This window comes from Cervus canadensis, chromosome 3 (assembly GCF_019320065.1).
Source record: "Cervus canadensis isolate Bull #8, Minnesota chromosome 3, ASM1932006v1, whole genome shotgun sequence".
NCBI lineage: Eukaryota > Metazoa > Chordata > Mammalia > Artiodactyla > Cervidae > Cervus > Cervus canadensis.
Genome location: NC_057388.1, coordinates 102,959,548 through 102,965,100, shown reverse-complemented (window position 1 = coordinate 102,965,100; position 5,553 = coordinate 102,959,548).

Sequence of the window (5,553 nt, the reverse complement as noted above, 5' to 3'; positions counted from 1 at the left end):
GTGTATCCCCCGCTTCACGGAAACATCCTCCGGGCCCCTAAGGAACGTGTGGAAAAAATCACCCTATCGCCAAGGCGATAAGAACCCTCGCTGAGAGCTTCTGAAGTCTGGAAGGACCAGGTAGAGGGAAAAACAGAAACGATTGCATCCTGCTGATAGGGGTAGTGTATGAAGTGACCCAAGGGGATGTCCCTCTTTCAAAATTCACATTGTAAACATTGTGTCCTTTGGGTCCTCTGTTTTTGCTTTGTGTGTGGAAAGCAACAGAGTGAACGGTAGGGTCCTTTTCTTATTTATTTATTTATATTTATTTATTTACTTACTTAGCCCACCCGCTCCCCGTCCCCCTCCCCCTCCCCCTCCCTCTTCTCTCTGTCTCTCTTGATGTTTCATTCAGGTTAGGGAATTAAAAAAACAAAACAAAACAAAACACAAACAAACAAAACCCCGGTATTTCTGCAGGTCACAAGTAGACATGGAACACAACATAGTGGTTCCAAATAGGGAAAGGAGTCCATCAAGGCTGTATATGTTGTCACCCTGCTTATCCAGCTTACATGCTGAGTGAGTACACATCATGAGAAACGCTGGGTGGGATGAAGCACAAGCTGGGATCGAGGTTGCCCGGAGAAGTACCAATCCCCTGAGATATGCAAATGACACCACCCTTATGGCAGCAATGAAGTATCGAGTGGGTTTACAAAGTCGTGTTCGTCGCGTCAGGTTTTCAGATTCTTTTCCCTTAGAGGTTAATGTAAAGTCATAAGTCTACACTCTCCTGGGCTGCATAGTGGGGTGCTTGTTTTTGTGTGTGTGTGTGTGTGTGTTTTGGTTGTTTGTTTGTTTGTTTTACTACCTGCCCTGTAAGTACTTTGATGGGGTGCTTGTTGATTGTCTTGATGTACCATTTATATGTGCACGTGTTCAACCGGACCTCCTGAGTTCACAGTCCTGCCCCCCCCCCCCGATCGATCCTCGCTTCGTCAAGAAGTCAGGCATCCCACCTTTAGCATCCTACTCCTTCCTCATTTCCTCCCACCCCATGGAAGAAGTCATTCCTCCAGTTTTTCCATCGGTTCTCTACACCCCGCCTGATGATGGCGGGTGACTTGGAAGGACTGACAGATGTGAAGAAAGTCTGCAAGAGCCTTGGGTGAAGGCTCCTAGGATTGGCTCGGGGAAGTGGGTGGCGTGTCAATCACTAGAGACTGTGGAAGGTATGCCCCAAGTGGCAAACACCGTGGCTTTCAGTTGTTGTCGGTTTGCTCGTCTGCAGCGAGGGACGGAAGGAAGGCTTCCACCTTCCACGGAGAAAGCTATATACCTAGCGTACCAAGGAGGTTTGACCACCCCCCAGGTTACAGGCGTGCCAGGTCAGAGTGTAGAAATCTTCATGTCAAGGGTGTATTAACAACAGGCAGGCTCATCTTAAAGGCACTCCTGTCCTGTGAAGGTGGAGGGAGGGGCGGGAGGGGCAGAGGGACAATGAGGAGGGGAAGGAGAAAGCGAGGAACACGAACACGAACACACACACAGTGTGTGTGTGTGTGTGGTGTGGTGTGGTGTGGTGTGTCTGTGGCATGCGCGGGTGTTGCGTGTGTGGTGTGTGGGGGGGAGTGTGTTGTGTGTGGTGTGTGGGGGCGTAGTGTGTGTGGATATGCGTGGGGTGTGTGGGGTGTGCCTCCGGGTGGTGCGAGTGCGAGAGGGGGCGGGCAGAGAGACACAGCCAGGCAAAGAACAACACAGAGTGTGTGCATGGGTGTGTGTCTGGCTGTGTCCCTCTGCCCGCCCGCTCTCACACTCGCACCACCCGGAGGCACATCCCACGCATACCCACACACCCCGCGCTCCCCGCACCCACACTCCCCCCGCACTCCCCGCACCCACACCCCCCCCACCACAATCCCCCCCACACCCGCGCCCCACACCACACACGCAAAGGACAACACAGAGTGTGTGTGGGGGCGGGGGGGGGGGAGCAGGGGGTGTGGGGATGCGTGTGGTGTGTGCCTCAGGGTGGTGCGAGTGGGAGAGAGGGCGGGCAGAGAGACACAGCCAGGCAGAGGACAACACAGCGTGTGTGTGTGTGTGTGTGTGGTGTGGTGTGTCTGTGTGGCGTGCGCAGGTGTTGTGTGTGTGGTGTGTGTGGGGTGTGCCTGTCAGTGGTGCGACTTTGAGAGGGGGCGGGCAGAGACACAGCCAGGCAAAGGACAACCCAGAGTGTGTGTGTGTGTGTGTGTGTGTGCGTGTGTGTGTGTGTGTATCTGCCCACGGCACCTCACGCCCGAACCAGCGACAGGAACTTCCCACACACCCCACGCCTACCCCCACACACACACACACACCGCCCCCCCCCCCCCCCGCAGGCCCACCCCCACACAGAAAGGACAACACAGTCAGAGGGAGGGAGGGAGTGAGTGACTGAGTGAGTGAGTGAGTGAGTGAGTGAGTGAGTGGGTGGGTGAGTGGGTGGTGTGAGGCCGGTGTGTGTGGTGTGGGGGGGGAGGGTGTGTGTGTGGTGTGTGCGGGTACGCGTGTGGTGTCTGTGGGTATACGTGGGGTGTGTCTGTGGTGTGCACAGGTGTGTTGCGTGTGTGGGGATGTGTGGTGTGTGTGTGTGTGCTGGGTACGGGTGCCACGTGGGGCCGTGTGTGTGTGCAGCATGGGTGTGTGGGATGCGCCTGTGGGTGCAGGCAGTCAGGGACATGGCACGCAGACTCTAGACTGTGTGAGCCAGCGGGGAAGCTCTGTCAGAAATGTTCACCAAGTCCTCTAGCTTCCATCCGCAGGGCTTCAGGCACAGGGCCTTTTGAGTTCTCCGTCAGCAGGGCAAGAGAACATGGGACATGTTTCCCCCCAGAGAGGGTTGCCCCCAGATATCGGAGGCCACTCGGAAAACTTCAGGACCCAGCCCCCCTCTCGGGTGAAGAGCCACACGCAAAGAAAAGAACAAACCACACGTAGCACAGGACTCTCCTATCCAGAAGTGTGTATCCCCCGCTTCACGGAAACATCCTCCGGGCCCCTAAGGAACGTGGGGAAAAAATCACCCTATCGCCAAGGCGATAAGAACCCTCGCTGAGAGCTTCTGAAGTCTGGAAGGACCAGGTAGAGGGAAAAACAGAAACGATTGCATCCTGCTGATAGGGGTAGTGTATGAAGTGACCAAAGGGGATGTCCCTCTTTCAAAATTCACATTGTAAACATTGTGTACTTTGGGTCCTCTGTTTTTGCTTTGTGTGTGGAAAGCAACAGAGTGAACGGTAGGGTCCTTTTCTTATTTATTTATTTATATTTATTTATTTACTTACTTAGCCCACCCGCTCCCCGTCCCCCTCCCCGTCCCCCTCCCCCTCCCCCTCCCCCTCCCCCTCCCCCTCCCCCTCCCCCTCCCTCTTCTCTCTGTCTCTCTTGCTGTTTCATTCAGGTTAGGGAATTAAAAAAACAAAACAAAACAAAACACAAACAAACAAAACCCCGGTATTTCTGCAGGTCACAAGTAGACATGGAACACAACAGAGTGGTTCCAAATAGGGAAAGGAGACCATCAAGGCTGTATATGTTGTCACCCTGCTTATCCAGCTTACATGCTGAGTGAGTACACATCATGAGAAACGCTGGGTGGGATGAAGCACAAGCTGGAATCGAGTTTGCCCGGAGAAGTACCAATCCCCTGAGATATGCAAATGACACCACCCTTATGGCAGCAATGAAGTATCGAGTGGGTTTACAAAGTCGTGTTCGTCGCGTCAGGTTTTCAGATTCTTTCCCCTTAGAGGTTAATGCAAAGTCATAAGTCTACACTCTCCTGGGCTGCATAGTGGGGTGCTTGTTTTTTGTGTTTTTTTGTTTTGTTTGTTTTTTTTTTTTTACTACCTGCCCTGTAAGCACTTTGATGGGGTGCTTGTTTGATTGTCTTGATGTACCATTTATATGTGCAACGTGTTAACCGGACCTCCTAAGTTGACAGTCCTGCCCCTCTTCCCACCCCCACCCCGATCGATCCTCGCTTCGTCAAGAAGCCAGGCCTCCCACCTTTAGCATCCTACTCCTTCCTCATTTCCTCCCACCCCATGGAAGAAGTCATTCCTCCAGTTTTTCCATCGGTTCTCTACACCTCGCCTGATGATGGCGGGTGACTTGGAAGGACTGACAGATGTGAAGAATGTCTGCAAGAGCCTTGGGTGAAGGCTCCTAGGATTGGCTCGGGGAAGTGGGTGGCGTGTCAATCACTGGAGCCTGTGGAAGGTATGCCCCAAGTGGCAAACACCATTGCTTTCAGTTGTTGTCGGTTTGCTCGTCTGCAGCGAGGGACAGGTCAGACTGTAGAAATCATGTCAAGGGTGTATTAACTCATCTAAAGGCACTCCTGTCCTGTGAAGGTGGAGGGAGGGAGGGGAGGGGCAGAGGGACGACGAGGAAGGGAAGGAGAAAGCAAACGAGGAACAGGAGCACACACACACACACACACACACACACAGTGGGTGTGGTGTGGTGCGGTGTGGCGTGTCTGTGGCATGCACAGGTGTTGCGTGTGTGGGGGCACTGTGCTGTGTTGTGGGTGGGTGTGTGGTATGTGGGGGTGGGGTGTGTGAGGGTATGTGTGGGGTGTGTGGGGGTGTGCCTCAGGGTGGTGCGAGTGAGACGGGGCGGGCAGAGAGACACAGCCACACACACACACACACTCACGCACGCCCCACTTACTTGTGTTGTCCTTTGCCTGGCTGTGTCTCTGCATAGCCACACACGCCCCACTCGCTCACGCCCCGGCCACACACTCCCCCACCCACCACGGACAACACAGAGAGTATGTGTGTGTGGGGGGGGTTGGTGTGTGTGTGGGGGGGGCCAGGGTGTGTGGGGTATGCCTGTGGGTGTGTGCCTGAGGGTGCGAGAAGGGGCGGGCAGAGACACACCCAGGCAAAGGACAACCCAGTCAGAGGGTGTGTGTGTGTGTGTGTGTGTGTGTGTGTGTGTGTATCTGCCCACGGCCCCTCCCACCCGCACCAGTGACAGGCACACCCCAGACACCCCACGAATATCTCCCACACACCCCACACTCTGCCCCTAGCCGCACAGAAAGGACAGCAGAGAGAGGTGGGGTGGGTGGTGTGCGACGTGGGTGGTGTGGGGCCGCTGTGTGTGGGGGTCACGCGTGGGGTGTGTCTGTGGTGTGCACAATGTGTTGCTTGTGTGGTGTGCGGGGGCGTGTGGGTGTGTTGTGTACGGGTGCCAGGTGTGTGTGTGTGGGGCGCGCGGGGGCAGACACACACACAGTCATGCAAAGGACAACACAGTCAGAGAGAGAGAGAGAGAGAGAGAGAGAGAGAGAGAGAGAGAGAGAGAGAGAGAGAGAGAGAGAGAGAGAGAGAGAGAGAGACAGACAGACAGACAGACAGACAGACAGACAGACACACACACACACAGACAGAATCGGGGATGCGTGCCTTTGGGTGGTGCGGTCAGGGACACAGAGTCAGGCCAAAAACAACCAACACGCATGGACACCCTCCTGAACATTTGGCTGGGCTTGTGTTTTTCTGAGCTCATCAC